The following is a 22761-nucleotide window of genomic DNA, read 5'->3' on the forward strand; positions in this document are numbered from 1 at the left end:
GGGAGGCCAAGATGTGCTTGTCATTCATTACATTCCCAAACTCTGCTCAGAAACGGCCACACCACACTTCAGGTCCTTGCCGCTTAAAGTACAGCCCTGGCAGACATGCATCAGTGCCTTCAGGGAGCTATTACAAATGCAGGCTCTCAGGCCCACCCAAAGCAGCATCTTAGCAGGGTCCCCAGGTGATCCGTGTGCCCCCATCACAGACTCCGCATACATAGTGGGAGCTGACCCACTGACGACTTTCCTGCAGACCCCACATCCCCAGTGGGTCCTGTCCTCCCCCTCAATATACATAGTAAGCAGGAGGCCATTGGCATGAGTGGCTCCCAGCAGAGAGTGAGCACCCTCTGTCCCCCTGAGGTTCTCTGGATAGAATGAGGGGCAAACAGGCGACTGAGGATCTGGTTGGTCCTTAAGCCGTGCTTATGGCCTGTGCAGTCCATAGCCTGTTGCACTTTGTCCAGCTGAGCCCCAGCACAGCGGCCCCCAGCTCATGTGCACACAGCCATCCACAACAACCCTCCCCCATCCCCTGCCTACAGCCTGGGAAGTGGGCAGAGCCAGACTGAGCTCTATTAAGGAGACAGGCACTGTACTGAGTACTCTCCAAGCAGTATTTCATTTAATGAAACTACTCTATGTGTTAAGTGCTCTATTTGCCTCATTTTCCATGGTGAAACAGATGCTTCGAGGGAGGAAGGGACTCAGACAGGATTATTGAGCTATCAGTGGAAGAGCTGGGATTTTAATCCAGGCAGGCAGGTGACACTCAGACATCAACAGGGGCTCTGGGGCCCCAAGGAGGTATACTCACTCTGGGCTGGCAGCCTGGGAATGCCTCCAGGAGAAGGGCTTTGGAGAAGGGTGGCAGAGCCTCCCCCAGGGTGACCAATATCCAAAGGCAATGGATGTGAGCCAGAGGCCCGGGGATGGCAGAGGTTGTGTGTGTGTGTGTGTGTGTGTGTGTGTGTGTGTGTGTATGTATGAGTGTATGTACACATGCATGCGCCATCCTCTCTCCTGACAGCCAGAGCTCTTCTAAGTGCTGGGGCAGAGGGTCCCTGGCACCTCCCAGCACAGCACTAACATGGGATCTTCCTTCATAGAGATCATCATCTCCTATCGGACTCTTAACTCTATGGCAGAAGGAGGAGCAGCGGCCTCATTGTACAGTCTTGGGGAGGTGGAGAGGGCAGAACGAGATCCTCAGTCTCAGAATCTCCATATTCTTTGCCTCCTTGACCTCCATGTCACTCCAAGCAAGACCCACATGATCGATGGGGCCTCAGTTTCTCACTGGAGCTGATTGAGGCCTTCTCCTGGCTTCATCCCAAACTTGATTCTGTTCCACACTCCTGAAGGCCCAGGCACCTTCCTCCTCCCTTAATGAGTGGTGGGAGGACAGATAGAAGCTCGCAGCATCAGTTTTATCACCTGTCCCATGAGGCTAAGGAGAGCACCGACACCCAGGGTATTGTGAGGACACAGTGAAACTATGCATGGAAGGTGCTTAGCACAGTCCCTGGCACACAGGAAGTGCTTGGTAAATGTTGGCTAGCATTTTCTTCTCCTTTGGGTCACTATGAAGAGTGCACCCACCTGGCAAGGCACTAGGTATTTGGGCAGGCTGAAACCTGATTGGATGCTGTCTACCCCTCACCTGGCCATGGCTCCAGGGGCAGGTGCTGGGCTGGATTCATCTCCGTGCTCCTCACCATCTGACCACGCCAGCTAAAGGAACCTCACACACAGCAGTGCTCAGTGAAAGGCTCCCTGAAGGGAGGAACGGGTTGACAGGGCTTTTGTAAACCTCAGAAGGAAACCTGTGTCACAAATGAAATAGTGTGTTAGAACCTAACTTCCATAATATTTAAAAGTAGAATGATTTTCTTGGGAACAGCTTTATGAGATGTAATTCACTTACCATATAATTCCCATTTGAAGTGTACAATTCAGTGATTTTCGTATATGCCCAGAGTTGTGCAGCTGTCACCTCAATCAGAGAATATTGTCATCATCTCGGAAAGGAATTTCATATTCCTTAGGCATCACCTCTTTTTTTTATTTTTTGAGACAGAGTCTGGCTCTGTTGCCCAGGCTGGAGTGCAGTGGCATCATCTCGGCTCACTGCAACCTCCACCTCCTAGGCTCAAGTGATTCTCATGCCTCAGCCTCCCAAGTAGCTGGGAATCCAGGCCCTGCCACCATGATCAGCTAATTTTTCTGTTTTTAGTGGAGACAGGGTTTCACCATGTTGGCCAGGCTGGTCTCAAACTCCTGGTCTCAAGTGATCCACCTGCCTCAGCCTCCCAAAGAGCTGGGATTGCAGGCGTGAGCCCCCTCGCCTGGCCCAGGTATCACCTCTTGATCATCTGTCCCCTCGCATCCATAACTACTCATCTATTTCTCTCTCTGTAACTCTATCTATTCTGGACATTTCATGTAACTAGAATCACGTAATGTGTGGTCTTTTATGACTGGCTTCTTTCACTTAGCATAATATTTTCATGGTTCATCCACGTTATAGCGTGTCAGGAAGCGTTCCTTCCTGTTGTATTTTCTGAAAGAGTTTGTAAAGAATGAGCACTAATTCTTTTTCAGATGTTTGATAGAATTCACCTGTGATGCCATCTGAGCACGGCCTTCTTTTGCGGGTGGATTTTTGATGATTGCTGTGAGTTCTTTACTCATTATAGACCTATTCTGATTTTTTTTTTAATTTCTTTTTTGACTCAGTTACTATAGTTTGCATCTTCCTGGGCATTTGTCCATTTTACCTAATTTGTCTAATTTGTTGGCATACAGTTGTCCGTAGTATTCCCTTATAATCCTTTTTATTTCTGTAAGGTCGTTAATAATGTTCTTTCTTTCATTTCCGATTCTTGGAATTTGAGTCCTCTCTTTTTTCTTGTTCAATCTAGCTAAAGTTTTGTCAATTATTTTGGACTTTTCAAAGAACAAACTTTTGGTTTAGTTTTCTCTATTTTGTTCTATTATTTATCTCATTAACTTGCACTTTAATCTTTATTTTTAAATTATATTTAAAATACATATGACATAAAATTTACCATCTTAACCATTTTTAGCTTACGGTTCAGTGGCATTGAATACATTCACATTGTTGTATGACCATCACCACCTTCCAGCCACAGAACTCTTTTTATCTTGCAAAACTGAAATTTATCTTGCAGAACTGAAATACTGTGCCTATTACATAGTAATTCTCCCTCCCTGCCCCCAGCAGCCACCATTCTACTTTCTGTCTCTATGAATTTGACTACTCTAAGTACCTCGTGTAAGTGGGATCACATGGCGTTTTTCCTTTTGTGACTGGCTTAGTTCACTTAGCATAATTTCCTCAAGTTTCATCCACATTGTAGCATGTACCCGTTTCATTCCTTTTTAAGATGGAGTAATACTCCATTGTATGTATATACCACATTTTTAAATCAGTTCGCCCATCAATGGACAACTGGATTGCTTCCACCTTTTGGCTATTGTAAATATTGCTGCTGTGATCGAGGGTTTATAAGTATCTTTGCTTGCCTTCAATTCTCCACTCCAATATTTATTATTTCCTTCCGTCAGCTTACTTTAGATTTAGTTTGCTCTTCTTTTTCTAGTTTCTTAAGGTGGAAAGTTAAGTTACTGATTTTACATCCTTCTTTTCTTTTCTTTTCTTTTCCTTCCTTCCTTCCTTCCTTCTTTCCTTCCTTCCTTCCTTCCTTCCATCCTTCCTCTTTTTATGGAGACAGGATCCCACTCTGTCACCGAGACTGGAGTGCAGTGGTGTGATCAAAGCTCATTGCAGACTCAAACTCCTGGGCTCAAGTAATCCTCCCATCTCAACCTCTGAAAGAGCTGGGATTACAGGCATGATCCATTGTGCCTGGCCCCTTCTTTTCTTAATGTAGACAATTATAGCTATGAATTTTCCTCTGAGCCCCATCCCATAAGTTTTGGTATATTGTGTCCTATTTTCATTTATCACAGGGCATTTTTTTTTTTTATTTCCCTTCTGATTTTCTGATTTCCTCTTTGACTCACTGGTTATTTAGGAGTGTGTTGTTTAATATCCACATATTTGTGTGTTTCCCAAACATCTTTTAATGATTTCTAACCTTATTCCATTGTGGTCATAGAACATATTATATTAACCCTCCTAAATGTATTGTGGATTGTTTCAGAACATAGCATTATGAGTTATTCTGGAGAATGTTTTGTGTGCACTTGAGAGAAATGTATTCTGCTGTTGTTTGGTGGAGTGTTTTATAGATGTCTGTTAGGTCTAGTTGGTTCATAGTGATGTCTATGTCTTCTACTGCTTTGTCGATATTCTGCCTAGTTCTTTTATTATTATTTTAAGTGGGGATATTTAAGTCTCCAGAAATTATTGTTTGTCTATTTCTTTCTTCAATTCTGTCAGTTTTTGCTTCATGCATTTGAGTGTTCTATTATTAGGTGCACCTTTGTTTATAGTTGTTGTATCTTCTTGATGGATTAATCATTTTATCCTTATAAAATGTCCTTTTTTATCTCTAGTAACTGTTTTTTTTTTGTTTTAAAGTATATTTTGTCTGATACTAGTATACCTAGCTTTCTAATAGTTGCAGATTACATGACAGATATTTTCCCATCCTTTTATTTTCAATCTATTCATATATTTGAATTTAAAGTGCATCTCCTGTAGATAGCATGTAGTTAATCTTGTTTTTTGTTGTCTAATCTGAAAATCCTTGCCTTTTGATTGGATTGTTTGATCCACTCACATTTAATGCTCTTTTTGACATAGATTTTGGTCTGTCATTTTACTGCCATTTGCTTTCTAAATTACTCAGGTCTTTTTTAATTTCTCTATTCCTTCTAAAGAATAACCAAATAAATTGCTTTCTTTTGCATTAATTTTCTAACTAACATTTTAATTTCTTAAATGATTTTTTTTTTTTTACTATGTTTTGTGAGTTATTTTCTTAGGGTTGCTCCAGGGATTATCTTATACCTGTGTCTTACCAGAATGCCTCAGATTTATAACTTGATTCCTGTGAGATATAGAAATGTTACTCCTATATAGCTCTATTCGCCCCTTGTTTTGGCTTTCAGCAGTTTTACTATACTGTGTCTGTGGATCTCTTTATGTTTATCCTGCTTAAAGTATGTTGAAGTGCTTGTATGTATTGTTTAAATTTTTTCATCAGATCTGGGAAGTTTTCAGCCATGATTTCTTCAAATATTCTTTCTGCTCATTTATCTCCTCTCCTTCTGTGAGATGATTTTTAAATGATCTAAATGCCTTAAAAACCTTTAATGGTCTAACTGGGAGTAAAATGTGCAGAACACTAGGCCAACCCTGCCTAGGTCCTGAAGCTGCCCACGGAGCCCCAGGGGTCTGAGGAGGGCAACAGTGAAAGCGAGCTTAAAGCATTCACTGCCATGGGAGCCAGGGGTTGGTCACTTATTAGTTGGTCCTTTCTCACCTTAAGAGTAGGACGAAGGTGTCCAGAGCTCAGCTCATCAGACTGATGGGGCCTCTCACATATCCCCACGGCAGTGGGAGGGGGATTGGGCCCTGGCAGGAAGACTGGGAACCCCCAAAACAGAGGGAGAAGGTGCTAGAAGCCAATTCTGAATATCAGCAAAGGGCAGTCCTTCCTTGTGGAGTGAGGCTGTGCCTAGGCCATGGTCCACCTCCAGCCAATGTCAGCACTGAAACAAAAAGGATTAGGACTCAAGAGTGTCTATCATTTGCTTCTTGAAAAAACAGCTGCTGTTGTCCCTATGCAGTGTACCAGTCATCTAGCCCAAAGGTAATAATAATATTATACACTATGCAATAGTAGTAGCCTCTAAGCACTGAGTTTACCACTGGGTTTAGCATGTTCTATGTATTAGCTCATTTAATGCTGTCAAAAATTGCCGGGCGCGGTGGCTCAAGCCTGTAATCCCAGCGCTTTGGGAGGCCGAGACGGGCGGATCAGGAGGTCAGGAGATCGAGACCATCCTTGCTAACACAGTGAAACCCCGTCGCTACTAAATAATACAAAAAACTAGCCGGGCGAGGTGGTGGGTGCCTGTAGTCCCAGCTACTCGGGAGGCTGAGGCAGGAGAATGGCGTGAACCCGGGAGGCGGAGCTTGCAGTGAGCTGAGATCCGGCCACTGTACTCCAGCCTGGGCGACAGAGGGAGACTCTGTCTCAAAAAAAAAAAAAAAAAAAAAAAAAAAATTTATCTCAGTAGGTACTATAGTGATCTTCAATTGCCAGATGATAAAACTGAGACTCAGAGAAGTTGAGTGACTTGCCCAACACCACACAGCTAGTGAATATCAAAGCTGGAATTGGAACTCAGGTGCTCCTGATTCCAGAGCGCATGCTTTTTCAGTATCATCCTGCATCACCCTTGGCATCCAGACTTTGATCTCCACTATCATTCCCAGAAAAATCAGGGTTCTTTAAAAAGATAGATGACTGGAAGTAGAGAGGGACAAGGACAATGTAGGCAGAGGCCATCCTAGGCCTGGTCTGGCCAAGTTGGCGTGCCTGGTAGTTTCAGCACCCTGCCTCAGGGTGTCTGCTGCCCCAGTTTAGTCAGGCAGATCAGGAGTGGGTTGGGATTACCAGCTCTGGTGGCAACAGAAAGCCCACTGACTGCAGGGAGGCATGGTTGATATATCTCCTGGGCCTGCCTGCAGGGTCGCCTGGTATCTCGTTTTGGCCTCTGCACACTAACGGGTCAGGACTGTGAGGGCCTGAGCAGCAATGTGTTGCTCTGAGCCAGCTGCACTTGCCTCTAGGGATCTGTGGTGGGGGTCTGGCGCAGTGCCACATTTGTGCCCAGGACACACAGTCTGTCCAGGACAGAGCAGGACTCAGGACATGTTCCCATCGCCCAACCATTCCTGAGGGCTTCTTGTGCACCAGGCCTGTGCTAGATAAGGCCCTTCCCCTGTCCTCAGTGGGACAGATAGAAAAAGTGTTGGCCACTCTGGGGGAGCAGGGCTGGGGTGAGTTTTGCTGTGCAGGCCCGGCTCAGCCTGGAGCTTCGTGGGAGGCCTCAGAGAGGAGGAGCTTGGATTTGGAGTGGGGAAGGCTTTCAAGCGAGCGTGTAAATAACAGGAATATGCTTTCCGGGCACTGTGAGCCCTGGGCCACAGCAGGCGCTCCTGGGGGAGGAGTGGGGGTGTGGCTGGAACAGGTGATGAAGGGCTTGTGTGCCAGGCTGCACAAACTTGGACTTTATCTGGAGGACAGGGAGAAGGGTTTTAGGTGACATGCTCAGATTGGCATTTTGAAAGATCCTGCTAGTGGCAGGTTGGAGGCTGGGCTGAAAGAGGCAAGAATGCTAAGGAAGCCAGGCCCTGAGCATGGATAGGGCTGATAAGACTGGACACAAGACAGTGGTGAGCAGAGGCTGAAGGGAAGGGAATGGATTCTGGAATGGAAAAGCACCATCTATAGGCTGTGGTGCCCAGTGAGAGGGAGAGGGAGCAGGCAGCAAGGAGGGCTACCAGATCTTTAGGGTGGCTGCCTGGGCAAATGAGCTGCCAACTGGGATACAAGTACACATGCACGAACAGGTAGGCTCGCCTTCATTTACCCCTTCTGTGGTTATTTATTGAATATCTACTGTGTGTCAGACGCATAGTAAGCACTAGAGGACACCACAATGAGCAAAACAGGAAAGGCTCCTTCTGTCCAGGAGCTTGTGTTTCGGCTGGTGAAGTCAGGCAGTAAGCACACATCAGTGGGAACACAGGCAGCTGTCAGATCCGGTGAAGAACACAGAGGGTGCTTTCAGAGCGTGCACCGGGCTGCCTTCTCCAGGAGTAGCAGGACTTAGTAGTTAGTAGCATGCATGCCTAGGCCCATGATACTTTTAGGGTCCACAAATATGCTTCTTTTTCTTTTTCTTTTCTTTTTTTTTTTTTTTTTTTTTTGAGACAGAGTCTCGCTCTGTCGCCCAGGCTGGAGTGCAGTGGTGCGATCTCGGCTCACTGCAACCTCCACCTTTTGGGTTCAAGCGATTCTCCTGCCTCAGCCTCCCGAGTAGCTGGGATTACAGGTGCCCGCCACCATGCCCGGCTGATTTTTGTATTTTTAGTAGAGATGGGGTTTCACCATGTTGGCCAGGCTGGTTTCAAACTCCTAACCTCAAGTGATCCGCCTGCCTTGGCCTCCCAAAATGCTGGAATTACAGGCGTGAGCAACTGCACCCAGCCACAGATATGTTTCTATTTGTATTTATTTTATAACCAGAAGAGAAAATTAGTATAATAATGAATATATAATTATGAACTCAGCCTGGAGATTTGTGTTTACACCAACGCAGTCAGAAAATATGTGTGTGTGTGTGTGTGTGTGTATATATATATATATATATGTTTTTGTTTTTGTGTGTGTGTATATATATATATATATATGTTTTGTTTTTGTTTTGCAACCTCCACCTTTTGGGTTCAAGCGATTCTCCTCCCTCAGCCTCCCGACTAGCTGGGATTACAGGCACCTGCCAGTACACTTGGCTAATTTTTGAATTTTTAGTAGAGACAGGGTTTCACCATGTTGGCCAGGCTGGTCTCAAACTCCTGCCTGCCTCGGCCTCCCAAAGTGCTGAGATTACAGTCATGAGCCTCCATGCCCGGCCAGAAAATAAAATTTTTAGTAAGGTTTTATGCAAAAATGGGCCACAAAGGCAAAAGTGCCCCGGGTCCACAGAAGTCATAATGAAGCCCTGAAGGGTGTCTGGGGCAGCTTGCGATTGGGTGGCCACTGTGGGTCTCTCCTATGATAGGACATGAAAATTCCACATACTGCCGCTCCACTAAAGCTCAGGCAGGGTGAGGTCCACATGCCCACAGTAACGATCCTGATGTTGACATGGGTGATATCTTGTTGAGGTCAAAGGATACAGCCTTGAATTTTTTTTTTTTTTTTTTTTTTTTTTTTTGAGACGGGGTTTGCTCTGTCGCCCAGGCTGGAGTGCAGTGGCGCGATCTCGGCTCACTGCAAGCTCCACCTCCCGGGTTCACGCCATTCTCCCGCCTCAGCCTCCGAGTAGCTGGGACTACAGGCGCCCGCCACCACGCCCGGCTAGTTTTTTTTTGTATTTTTAGTAGAGACGGGGTTTCACCATGTTAGCCAGGATGGTCTCGATCTCCTGACCTCGTGATCCACCCGCCTCGGCCTCCCAAAGTGCTGGGATTACAGGCTTGAGCCACCGCGCCCGGCCTGAATTTTTAACCCAAAGACCAGAGTTCAAATTCCAACTCTGCCATTTAGCTGCTGTGCAACCTTGGGCAAGCTGCTCACCTCTCTGGCCACCTTTCCTCGTCTGTAATTTGAGGTTGGTGCCTTGATGATGTACTCAGTACCACTGTAGAAACAGAGGCTGGGGTGGTGGTGGGGTTGTGCACCTTTTCCTAAGCTCTCTCTTTGCCTTTCACGGCTGTCAGGCCCAGGCACGCCCAGCCTGGCAGCCACCCTTCAGGCACTGACCTGGGAACAGAAGCTTTCTAGAACCCATTTCCATCACTTCTGAGACATTGTTAGTGGTACTCGTTACTCCTTTGAGGGAGGTCTGAGGGGTGTTGTCACCTGTGCCTCTTGTGTCCAGCTAAGAACCGGTGCTGTGAGAGGTCTGGGAGGGCCCGAGCCCAGGGGAACTGCCATTCCTGAGTCAGCATGCCCAGGGCTGCTAATGAAATCCAGATGTCAGACAGAAAACAATCATCGCCCCCACCCATCTGGCAGCTCGGGTTTCTTGGAGATTGCAAAAGAAGAAGAAAAATAGAGCCGAGAGAGAATGGAATCCTAGAACAGCTGAGATCTTAGAGATGGGATGTAAATAGTTTCAGGGTCTTGCTGGGGGAAAGAGCAGGAGACAAGGGAAAGAAGGGGCTGACCCAGTCCCCCTTCTCCCTCATCCACGTCTCTGCAGCCCTCGGACCCCAGCCCCTGCATTCCTCCCCAGGCCAGAGCAGGCTGGTCCTTGAGGGGAGTAGGCTGTGGGAGACAGCAGGCAGGGCTGAGGCCCCCAGCCCATGTCTGACCCTTGCCTACAGTTTCCAACCCCTCATTCCAGCCCTGACCTCACTGCAGGTCTGGGTGTCCTCTGGGGCCAGAGTGGCTAGAGCCCAGGGAGGGGACAGGCCAAAAAGGACTGACGCTAGGCAGAATTGTGGGCTGACTAGAAGCTTCTCAGAACCCCAGAGCTGAGTGGCATAGGGATAGAGGATGAGGGGTATGGTGGGCCAGCTGGAGAACCTAGCCTCTTCTTCCCACCAGGGCAGCCTCACACATATCCACCTCACATGTTAGAGAGCGTGCAAAGGAAAGGCTCTCAGGCTTATAAAGTTTAATACCATTGATTAGTTCAGACCCATCAACGTACTGGTGGGGAAACTGAGGTTTTCTCACAACACTGGGGCTAAGGACTGCCTGTCATAAAAAAATCTATAGAAGGCCGGGTGTGGTGGCTCGTGTCTGTAATCCCAGCACTTTGGGAGGCTGAGGTGGGCAGATCGCCTGAGGTCGGGAGTTTTGAGACCAGCCTGGCCAACATGGTGAAACTTCATCTCTACTAAAAATACAAAAAAATTAGCCAGGTGTGGTGGCACACACCTATAATCCCAGTTACTTGGGAGGCCGAGGCAGGAGAATTGCTTGAACTCAGGAGGTGGAGGTTGCAGTGAGCCGAGATCGCACCACTGCACTCCAGCCTGGGCAACAAGAGTGAAACTCTGTCTCTAAAATAAATGGATAAATAAATATTAAAAATGCATACAGGGAGGGAGAAAGAGAGGGAGGGGCAGAAAGATAACACCACAGACAAAAAGCCCTTTGAATGTTAGACAGTGGAATTAGCAAAGGAAGTGTTATACTGCCACCCGCTACTCATTAGCAAATATCCAGAAGGAAGGAAGGGAGGAAGGAAGGGAGGGAGGGAGGAAGGAAGGAAAGAAGGGAGGGACGGAGGGAGGGAGGGAGTAAGGAAGGCAGGAAAGAAGGGAGGGAGGGAGGGAGGAAAGAAGGAAGGAAAGGAGGGAGGGAGGGAGGGAGGAAAGAAGGAAGGAAGGAAGGAAGGAAGGAAGGAAGGAAGGAAGGAAGGAAGGAAGGAGGGAGGGAGGGAGGGAGGGAGGGAGGGAGGGAGGGAGGGAAGGAAGGAAGGAAGGAAGGAAGGAGGAGGGAAGGAAGGAGGGAGGGAAGGAAGGAGGGAGGGAAGGAAGGAGGGAGGGAAGGAAGGAGGGAGGGAAGGAAGGAGGGAGGGAAGGAAGGAGGGAGGGAAGGAAGGAAGGAGGGAAGGAAGGAAGGAAGGAGGGAAGGAGGGAAGGAAGGAGGGAAGGAGGGAAGGAAGGAAGGAAGGAAGGAAGGAAGGAAGGAAGGAAGGAAGGAAGGAGGAAGGAGGGAAGGAAGGAAGGAAGGGGGAAGGGAGGGGGAGAAGAGGGAGGACAGACAGCATCATTCTGTGTTCCCACAAGGAAGGACTGGGCCCAGGGCAGGTGGCATAGCAGGGGATGGGTGCTGCAGGTAGCATTGCAGGGGGTTCTTCTAGAGCCTGGGCTGGCTGGCCGAGGGGCCTCAGCTGAGGTTCTTCCAGCACTTGGCACAGAACCTGGAATGTCGTGAGCACTCAGGAAATGTCAGCTGGGATGGGTGTTACTGGGGGTGCCGTGCCTGCCGTTTGGCAGGTGGTGGCTTTGGCATAGATGCTGATGTTAGGGTAGTGCCCCAAACACAGCGTCTGGGCCTCAAGGCTCTCCTCCCTCCCCTGCCAAAGCCCTCTCTTTTCAGTGAGGTGCCTTCGAGCACAGCCCTGAAGCCAACCTGCCTGTGTTCCACCCCGGCGCCACCTTGTAGCAGCAGTGCTATGTGCCTTTGGGAAAAATTCATTCAGTCTTTCTAGGCCTCTGTTTCTTCCTCTGTAAAATGAAGATATTAAAACATCCTACTTCATGGGATGCTGTGAGCCTGAGTTATTTTATCTGAAGTGTTTATAAGAGTGCCTGGCACCTTGCTCGCACTGCAAGTAGTAACTCTTGGGACTCTGTTAATTACTGTCAATTTTAAAAATTATTATTATTATTATCATTATTATTTTGAGACAGAGTCTCTCTCTGTTGCCCAGGCTGGAGTGCAGTGGCATGATCTCAGCTCACTGCAGCCTCTGCCTCCTGGAGCTGCAAGCGATTCTCCTGCCTCCCGAGTAGCTGGGACTACAGAAGTGAACCACCACACTTGGCTAATTTTTGTATTTTTAGTAGAGACAGGGTTTCTCCATGTTGGCCAGACTGGTCTCAAACTCCTGGCCTCATGTGATCTGCCCACCTCAACGTCCCAAAGTGTTGGGATTACAGGTGTGAGCCACCGTGCCCAGCCTACCGTCATTATTATTATGCATCAACTCTGCTGTTTCAAACTGGCTGGAGAAGTCCCAGGGGTCTCAGAGACTGCTTCAGCACTTTGGGGATCCACAGAGGTGGCTGGAGCCCTCCCTTCCCACCCTCATCCCCTAAGAGAGGGGCTGTCTCTGGAAGGGGCCGCAGAGAGGCCGGGTGACAAGGCTTGCTTTCTCAGGGGTCTTGGGGAGGGGACAGGGGAGGGCCCAGATGACTTTGAATCCCTCAGGTTGGCTTCGGGAACTGAGTCCTGGAGACTCTGCTGTGCCCAGGATGGGTGCTGTGGGAGGAGGGGCGATGCACAGATGGAAGGTGCCCAATGCCACCTGTGCGCTGTCAGTTCCCCTACGGCCCAGGGAAGAGGAATCTCCCTAAGTGCTCGCCCTGGCACAGACAAATAGGAGCAGCTGCTGGGGGTGGAGCAGGGGTGGGAAATTGGATGGGTGGGGCATGGAGTGTGAGGGCTCACGGGAAGCCACTTTTACATCCTTCCTGCTGCCTCTTGCCTGGCAGGAAAGAGCCTAGGAGGGCCAGTTTCACATCCTCAGCTGCCAGTTCTGCTTTTAGAAGAATCACAGTTGATGATTAGGAGTCCCCAGAAATCTCGATGTATCAGTGGCCTCACCTTCCCAGCCCTCTGCTTCTGAGCCTTAGGGACAGAGATGTTGGCAGAGCCTGGGAACTAGGACCAGTCCTGGTCTTGAACTACCTGCAGGGCCTTGTGAATGGAATGCTGGAGCACAGCAAGTGCATCCTTAAGCTGAATAGCTCCAAGTATCACCTCCTTCGGGAAGCCCTCTCTGATTTCTCATTTCCTCCAAGCTCAGAGGGACTGGCCTCCTCTGAATGCCGGAAAGACTCACTCACTCACTCATTTATTCCTCACCTGCCAAGGGCCTCCAGTGTGCCAGGCCCTTGGTCTGCCCCTCTCACATGGCTTCCTTTTGTCTTGGAGTAACTGAAGTGCCCTTTGCTGTGAAGACTCTGGGAAAGGTTCTGGCTGGGACATCCCTTGGTCCCTCAACCTCAGTAAGAATAGGAGAGCCCCAGGCAGCGCAGTCCCACTGAGCTAGACTCAGAATTCACTTTTGCTGTTTCCCAGCTGTGTGTCCTTCGCTGTGTTGCCCAACTTCTCCCAGGCATCTGTAAAATGGGTTCACCATCCTTGCAGAGCGTGTGTGTGGAAAGCGTCTGATGCAGGGCTTGGCATCCCACAAGCACTCAGTAAGTAAGTGGCAGCCCTCGCTGTTGGTATCACTTGTTAGGCCATGGGGCTTCCTGGGCCAGATCTGCCCTCATTTGTAAAGTGAGGCTCATGTACCTGATGGGAGGGTTGGTGTGAGGGAGATGAGAAGCAGCCCGGATGCCTGGGAAGCAACACGCATCGGAGCCCCTCTCCTTCTCCCCGACCCACCCCTGCAGCTGCTTAATTACATGCACGCACGCACAGGCACACATGTGCACACATGCAAGCGTGCGTGCATGCACACCTCTCTTGGGCTCTCCAGCCTCAAGGCCTTGCTCACACTGTCCCTGAGCCTGCAATGTCTTTCTCGCATCTCTTCCCTCCTATCACCCTTTAAGAGCCCAGCTTGAGCCCACCTCTCTCAGGGAGTCTTCCCCAACCATCCAGGGCCTCGGGGCTCTCCTCTCTGAACCCCAACTTGTCAGGACAGCACTTCTACCCTAGAACCTGGTTTTAAGGCCCTCAAGAGTAAGAAATCTCAACCAGATTTCTCACCTTTTCCCCAATCCCCATCTGGCCCCTAGGGGACAGAGAATGCCCCTCTTTGGGTGGGCTTCACTCTGCCCTGCCCTAGTCCTGGAAGGTAGCCCAGGCTGGGCCTTTTGACCTCTGCTGAGCCTTCTCATCCCCACTCCACCTGTGCTATGGCCTCAGCCAGTGCCTCTCTCATATCCCCCACGTTCAGCCCAAATGCATCCTCTTCCATGGTGCAGCTCCTGTGCCCTTCTGTGCCCCCTGGGCTGGCTCCTACCCATGTGCTCCCACCCTGCCTTGCTGAGCCGTGCCTAGCCCAGGGCTGATCCTGGCACAATCCTGTCTCCTACTTCCTGAGGCCACTTCCCAGGTGGGGTCTGTGTCTGCCTGGCTGGCAGAGGGAGCATGGCCTTGGGGTCAGAAGGCCCGAGCTCTCATCCCAGGGCTATCTCTCAGTAGTTGTTCAACATTGGCCAAGTCGACTTTACCCTTGGGCCCCCACACCCCCATGCATGAAGTGGCATCAGCAATGAAGCCTGTCTCTCAGGGCTTCTGTGAGATCCAGAGATGATCAGACAGGTGAACGCGCTTTGAGAACTGTGAAGTTATACCATTTGCTCCACTGCCCAGCGAGCCGCCACATTTGCTGAGATGATCAGAGGTGTGCGAGCGAGGGTGTTTAGGCCTTGATGGCTGCTGTGGGCCGACCCCTGCCTCAGCTGCCATGGGGTCTTGGAGGCATATTTGTGAGGGCAGCATTTTCCCTTTCCACCATGTCTGGGGTGGCTGCCCAGGGTGGAGCCTGTGTTGGGTGCCTCCTGCACCCAGTGGCTTTGTGTGGAGTGGGAAGTGGCCCCGCTGGGGCAAGGCGGCCAGGTCCCAGCCTGGGGTTAGAGGACTTGGCACCACTGACCTGGCCTGACTTGGAGACCTGGCTCCTCAACACACAGTGCCCCCTCCCTCGCATTCCAAGGCTCAGGGCTCAGAGAAACGGGGCAGCAGGTGCAGGGAAGAAATGTGCATGGAATAGGGATGAGGAACCCAGGGACATCAGACCTCCCTCATGCCTCGCTCATGGAGCACCTTCATCTCATTTGCTGGCTGGGTTCTCAGACTCACCTGGATGTCATCTGTAGCCCACGTGCCCACTCCTCTCTTTCTTCTCTCTCTCTCATCCTTTCTTCCTCTTTTCTTTTGTAACAGATTACGTAACTTACACCTGGTCCCACAGCTGGTTAGGATCAGGCCAAGTTAGTCCGATCTTAGGCCCTGCCTTTCCCACTGTTCCCTCTGCCCAAAAGAACGGATGGGGGTCTGTCCTCTAGGACACGCTGTAGACCTGCTGAGCTCTGGCCCTGGCAGAAATCAGGCTGCGGGAGGCACTGTGAACCCAGGCCTTCCTCCCTGCCTGGCTTCCTCCAAGTTCCCTGGCTGTGTGGGAGCCATGGGTCTCTCCCTGACAGGTTGGGGTGATGGTGAGGTGGAGGGGTGTCCCCAAGGCAGTAGGCATGATGACAAGGGGTAAAACCCAACAGAGGCCCATCCTCCTCTGCTCCTTCCTGGGGACTGTGAAACTCAAACAGAGCCTTGTGTCCCTCCCTCCCACAGGCCCTCTGGGCCCTCCCCATGCATCAGTCCTGCCTCTGTGTTCCCAAAACACCCTGCACAATCAGCTTAGTATTTTGTATTCTCTTTTGACTGTGATCCCAGAGAGGGGGAAGGCTGGCAGAAAATCACTTAGCGCAGCACCTGGCAGGCACATAGTGAGTGCTCAGCAAGCATGAGCCATTGCATTGCTGTGGCTTCAGTGCTCCATCCACAGTGTCTGCCGTGGTGCCCACTCTGAGCAGGGCCCCGGTCGTAAGGGAAACATATTAACAGCACAGCAGCTACACGCACAGGGAGTGCTCGCTGTGTTCTGGGCACTGCTTTGAGCACTTTTCACCCGTTGACTCCTCTAATCTTCTCATGGCCCTTGTGCTGGACACTCTTCTTATCCCCATTGCACAGAGGAGGAAACTGAGGCACAGAGAGTGACTTGCCCAGGGTCACACAGCTTGGACGTGTTCCCCAGCAGTCTTGCTTCAGAGGCTGTGCTGTCATAAATATGTGCAGAAGAAAGGAAGAAATGAACAAGACTCAGGATGTGGACGAGGAAAGAAAGGCAGGAAGCTAATGTTGACTGAGCATCCTCCACGTACCAGCCATGGTGCACATCACTGATGTCTTCAGAGACGTCAAGGGATTCGCCCAGGGTCACAGAGGAGCCAAGGGCATGGCTAGGATTTGAGCCTTGGGTGATTTCTAATCCCCTTCTCCCCACCCTATCCCACCAGCTCAGGCTACAGGGAGCAAGCGCAGTTCATCATGGGCCGCCTAGTCACCCCCAGCAGCCTCAGACCACACAGTTGAGTTGGAGGCAAGACAAGGAGTCACTCAGTGAGGCCACTCATTACCAAGACGTTTGGTTCAAACCAGCCATAGGTGAGGAGTTTAGAGGAAGGAGCAGAGCCAAGTGGGTGACCTTGAATAAGCCCATTGCCCTTGCCATACCTCAGTTTCCCCTTCTGTGCAGTGGACACAGCAATATACATCCTGTCCCTCTAGGCTGCCATGTGGGTCTCATGAGCTAACAAAGCTGGAAGTGATGAAAGTCAAGCTGAACAAAAGAGCTTTGTAGGAATAAAAATACTTTTATTTATGAACATCTAAAGGCTTTGCCTAAAAGTGTGGTCAGTGGACCGGCAGCAGTGGCAGTACCTGGAGCTTATCAAAAATGCGCTGCCCGGGGCCTCAGGCCCCACCCCAGTCCTGCTGGATCAGAGTCTGCATTTTCGCAAGCTTCCCCCATCGCCCATGGGAAACACTGGTCTAGAATTTCTAGCTTCCCAGTTGCCCATTCCTAGACGCTGCCTCTTGGGCCTTCTTCCCGTAGCCTACAAGGGGTTCTTGGCAGGAAATTCCCATCTTGGAGAAAATGCCATGACCCAGCCAGACGCCTGCCCTGTTTAACTGCTTAGGAGATATGAGTGCGTCAGAATTAAGCTGAAGTTGGGCAGAGGCTCTGTCACTCCAACAACCTCTGATGAGACCAACTTCATTTGTTGGGGGTGCAACTGCCACCAGAATCAGCAAGGCCTTTCAGACCTGGGACAGGGTGCGGGAGGAGTGAGGGGGTAACCTCAGCCTGGGCTCAGGAGGGCTAGGGATTTCTTCTGAACAAGCAAAGGGCATTTGTACCAGATAGTCTCCATCTTCACACAGGAGGGCAAAAGGTTGAAACCGCAGTTGGAATGTTCCAGGTTAGAAATAAGAAGCAACGTCCCAACTGATCAGGAGCAAGCCAGCCAAGGACACTGAAGGCGTCCCTTAAATGTGTGGCCAGTGTGTGTGAGGTCAAGAGGCAGAGCTGGAACGGATTCCCAGAGGTCCTCTGCCCGCCATCCTGCCCTGAGACCATTTTGTCCTCAAGAGGCCGAGGGACTCATCTAAGGTCACACAGCAAGGAGCCCTGGCTTCTGATTCCCTGTGTCTGGGGCCCCTCTTCATTGCAGGCCTTCCTGGAGACTGGGGAGTGACCTTGATGACCTTAGCAACATCTCTTGAAGCAACCTGGAGGTTTTGAGCATGTCAGTGGGAGGTCGGGAGGGGCTGGCTTTGTGAGCCTAGCAACTCTGTGTGTCTCACTCTGTCTCAGGCTTCGTGGTACCCAAGATAATTAGGAATACCCCAGGGGCAGAAGTCCTCTGAGACAGATGCGGTGAGTCAGGGACAGGAACCCTGGAACCCAAAGAGTCCAGGTAGAGAAAGCAAGTAGAGGCTCGGGAGGCCTGACACTGATGAAGAGCCTGGAGACCAGCACTGTGTATCCTTAGGCCAGGTACTTGCAGTCTCTGTTTCCCTATGTGTAAATGGAGGAGAGGTTATTAGACAAGATCAGTGATTCCCAACTGGGGCTTCGCATTAGAACCAGCTGGGTTTTTTTGTTTTGGTTTGGTTTTTGGTGCTAGAAATTTGGATTCAGTAGATCCAGGGTAGGCCTGGCCATGGGCATTTTCCTAGCTCCCCAGGTGATTCTGATGTGCAGCTGGGCAAAAGCACCATTGCCAGGTCTGAGATGGCAGCTGTGGGGGTTGCAGGTGATCATAACCACAATTATCCTCCTGAGGTCCGGGGAATGCAAGATTACAAGGTTCCGGGAGACTCCCAAATGAACATTCAAGAGGTTCCAGTATCCAGAGGTTCCAGATGTTCAATCTCAGATTCCCTAGATCATGTGACTGCAGCTTTATTATTCTGGGAAGTGAAGCTTCCCACGACGGAGGATTCTGACAGTTGAGTGTTCTGGTTTTGTGACTTTAAGAGTGTGAGATTCTATAATCATTCTATATACCTAAAGTACGTGCTTCTGAAACTTCCACGTGTTTCTGTGTTCCAATGTGCAGTTATTATTCTTCTCTAAAATGAAGATTCTACATGTCTGTAATTCCAACACATTATCCCAAATTCTAGAGACTCCAAGAACTTAAGCTACCGTGGCACTCATGTTTTTTAAAATTCTAAATTCAGCAACTCTGTGACCTGTCATTCCATCTGGGCAGTTGGCCACCAAGGCTTGGGCCCAGTCTTCGTCTCCTCGAGACAAGGTGGTGATTGTATAAGCCTGGGTGCATGACCCTTCACCTCCTTGGCCTGGAGGACCTGTCTTGGGGGAAGGGGCAAGGGTGGAGAAAGCGGAGACCCCACAGAGCTCTCACTTCTTTGGCTCTTCCTCCAACACTGGCTGTAAAGGACTGGAAGGTGGAGCAAGTGTGAGGGGCACATGTGGCCATGTGGCAAGGAGGGCAGCAGGTGGACATGCAGCCGCATCCCCGAATTGCTGCTTGCATCCACCCATCTCACAGCAAAGCTGTCAATTCTCTGTGTCAGACTGGCTCAGACATTAGAGGCTATCATATCCAAAGCAGCTCCCTAAACTAACTGTCTCTCTGTCTCACACACACACACACACACACACACACACACACACACACACACACATATACGTGCACATGCACATATACCCTTTTTCCAGATGGGAAAACTAAGGCCCAGAAGGAGGAGGTGACATGCCTGATAGAGCTGGCATCCAAAACCAGGGCCCTGAACTCCCAGCTGTCATTGCACGATCCTTTCCAGCTAGTGGGGCCCAGGTCTGGCTTTCTGCACAGAACCATCAGCTTTCTATAGCTGACTTTCAGGTCCCTCCAAGGGGACAGGGACCAGTCCTGCGACTCAGGATTACACATTTAAAGCCTGTAGCCTGGCGGATTTCGCCAGGCCCAGGAGAGGCTCCCCCTGCCCCCGCATGATCTCCTGGCTGTTTCCTGCCTGCCTGACCACAGTCTTCCGTTTCACTACCCCAGAATGGGTGCCTGCCTTGTGCCAGCGCACGTCAGGCTCAGAGGCCAGGAGGCAGAGGCTGGGCTGAAGAGTTAGGCATAGGGAGGGGTCCCACCACTCACTCACTGTGTGACCTTGAGAAAGTCTCTCCACCTCTCTGGGCCTCTCCATACTGTGGGCCGGTGGATGGTAACTGACGGAGTTACTGTGAGGATTAAATGAGACCCCAGGGGAAAACCTAGCATGCTGGGAGGGGAGGGGCAGAGGCTGATCACATCCACCACCCACTGGTCCCCTCAGCACTGAACCCATTTTGGACGAGTGGCTTGTGTTTGTTGAAGGTGGCCGGGTAGACTTCCTTATAATCCTTCAGAGGTAAAATGATGGATTTCAGACTCTCCTGGGTTTTCAGAAGGTTGGCAGGTAGAGGAGATAGAGTCCAAAGGCCTTGAACACCTGAGATTTAGGCAGGTGTCCATAAAATGGTGATGATAATGGTGATGGTGGCTATTGTTAACTGAATTCCAGCCATGTGCTTGGCACTCACGAACTCCTTAAAGCTTCTTGACTGCCTGCCCGATCGGTCTTATTATCCCTACTTACATGGGGAAACTGAGGCTTGTCCAAGCTCTTGCTGCCAGTAATGGCTAAGTTGGGATTCAAACCCGGGTCTCCAGGACTGCACAGCCAGAGCTCTCTTTCACTTCATACTCAGCTAAAAGAGGGGACGCAGGGCCACATGATGGATGGTGGCCATCTCTCTGCATGGCTGTGGGCAGTCCATGGCCAGGGAAATAGAAAGACATTTTCTAGAAGAGATGCGAATGGTTGCATGTTCTCCTCCCTCGGTGGGATTCTTCCAATTTTCCATGTGGCTATTTTATCACTTTTAGAAATCTAGAGCTGCCTGTGGCTGCCCAGGGCCTGGAGATGGGTGGAGCGCACAGGGCTCTGCACGGCCACCCACACCATGTACGTACATGGGGCTGCCAACAGGCGAGGGTGTACAAGGGCATGTCCGTCCCTCACCGATAAGCCTGTGCACACTTGCACAGAGGCTCATGCTTCTGCAGGCTGCTGCCAAGGCCAGGGGACCCAGGAGCTTATCGGGAAGCTCCTGAGCTGCCTCCCTTGGGGTTCTGGAGCGGCAGCTCCGCCTTAGCCACTCAATTCCTTGTCAGTTGACTGAAAACGGAGTTGGCAGGTCATGCCACGGTGCATTCCGCTTGCTCCCTGTGTGCGTGCATGCATGTGTGCGTGTGCGGCTGCAGACCTGTGCCCACCCAGACCCAATTCAGGGCACAGGCTCAATGCCCCCTGTGGAGAAGTAGCAGGAAGTCCTTGCTCCAGGCCTTCTACATGCCGAGACTCCCCACGTGGTTCCTCCCACTCGCAAGATTCTGGCCTTCTGGGCTTCTGGGAGCCAGGGAAGGGCAGGAGAGACAGCCAGGGCTCCGTAAGGGGCACATGTAGGGTGCTCCAGGGACTGGGACGGTGGACTTGCTGGGGGTCCTGCCCTGGCAGAGCAGGCCTTTGGGACTAAGAAACCTTCTCAGAGTGGGATGGTAGGGTCCCAGGGCTGAGCATGGCAGCTCCAGGAGGGGCCGAGGCCTCCCGGAGGTCTCCTGACCCTTCTTCTATCCCCACTGTTGCTTCAGACTCTCCCCAGCACTGGCCTGGGACCCCAGGAGGCCTGAGCTTGGCCTTGCCTCTCACGGCTGTGTGGGCTGGGCGTCCCCTGGCCTCGGCCTCCTCCTCTGTAAAGTGGGGCACCCGTGGGCAGTGGAATGAGACCTTGGCAGTCCTGCTCTGTGCACATGCCGCACACACTGAGCGCTGGGAGGCTGGGGCCGCCTTTCCCTCTAGACTCTGGTTCCATCCTCTCCCTCCTGGGTTTTCTTCCGCTGTAGACTCAACACCCCTTCCGTTGAGTCCTCCTTCATGGCTCCAAAGAATTGTTTCGGTGCCCAGCAGTGGAATAATTGGAACAGTGGGGAAAGCCCTGGCCTGCCACCGCGGCCTGTGTTCACGTGGTTCCTGCTCTGAGCCTATTTGCTCACCTGCAGGGCAGTGTGTGTGTTTAATTACAGCACCATGCCAGGGTGCCTGGCCACATTAGACTGTAAAGCTAAGAACAGAGGTCAAGGCCTCTTTTTACCAGCCCCGAGGTGATTTTCACATCAGCTTTAGAGTGGACCATACCCGCAAGGGCACCTTGAGCAGGCTCACGTGACAGGTTTATAGGTGATTCCTGAGGACAGGAGCCAGGGCAGACAGTTATCATGAGGCTGCCATCCATCACTGCTGCCTGCTGTCCAGTGACGGCCAGTCCTCCTTCCATCCTTCATTGCCGGCACAGGACACCGTCATCACCTTCCCTTGTCCCATCCCAGCCTTGTTCCCCAGTCAGAGCCAGGGCAGCCACGGGCCAAGAGGGGAGCTCCTGCCTCAGCCCCCACAGCCCTACAGATGATTGAGGCCACACACCTGGGAGTTGCTCTCAAGCCCTCGCTCTCCTCCCCCAAGGCTAGCCCAAGTGCTGCTGACTCAACCTCCTGCCATCTCAGGGGTCTCTCACCCTTCTCCCCTCTGCCACCCCTCCCCAGACCACGCCCCCACTGCCTCTCCCCAGCAATGTGGCAGCACCTCCCTAACTGGTCTCCTCATGTCCAACCCCTCTGTCCACTCACCAGCCAAAGAGATCTCACAATGCCAGGCTGACTTTCGCATTTTCAATGCTTCCCTGGCTTCCCATACTCCTGGGCTGACATCCAACTCTATGATATGGTCCAGGACCTGGAGTGGCCTGGCCTGTAAGCCTCAAGCCCTCCATGCTTCATGTGGTCCAGCCCTTTGCACAGGCTGCTCCAGCCCCACAGGGCCCTTTCCACTGTGACGTCACTCCTCCCCAGCCACTCTGGCCAGATGCTCCCAGAACATGGGGCTCCGCTCATCCTGAGCACATCCAGAAGGCCAGATCTGTGTTCAAGCATGCTACTTTTGTCTGACTGGTCATCATGTATTTATTGAGTACCTACTATGTGCCAGGCACTGCTCCAGGCACGGGACATTTCATAGTGAACAAGAAAGATGAGGAAAGAATGCAGTTCCCAGTCTTGCAGGATGACAAATAGTAAAGAAATTGACACCAATGGATATGCTATGCTGGTAGATCATATTCAAAGACAGTTGTCAGGAATGGTGTCTCTGAGGACATGACAACTTGAATAGAGACAAATGAAGCAGGAGCAAGTGGTGTGGG

The 22761-nt window shown here is 50.9% G+C and overlaps 1 protein-coding gene across 1 annotated transcript in view; it reads left to right on the forward strand.

The window, feature by feature from the left end:
- ZCCHC24 (zinc finger CCHC-type containing 24) overlaps positions 1-22761 on the forward strand; it is a 64415-nt gene that overhangs the window by 15143 nt on the left and 26511 nt on the right. The gene's annotated exons all lie outside the window — the stretch shown is intronic.

The sequence above is a fragment of the Macaca thibetana genome, chromosome 9 (assembly GCF_024542745.1).
Source record: "Macaca thibetana thibetana isolate TM-01 chromosome 9, ASM2454274v1, whole genome shotgun sequence".
Classification (NCBI taxonomy): domain Eukaryota; kingdom Metazoa; phylum Chordata; class Mammalia; order Primates; family Cercopithecidae; genus Macaca; species Macaca thibetana.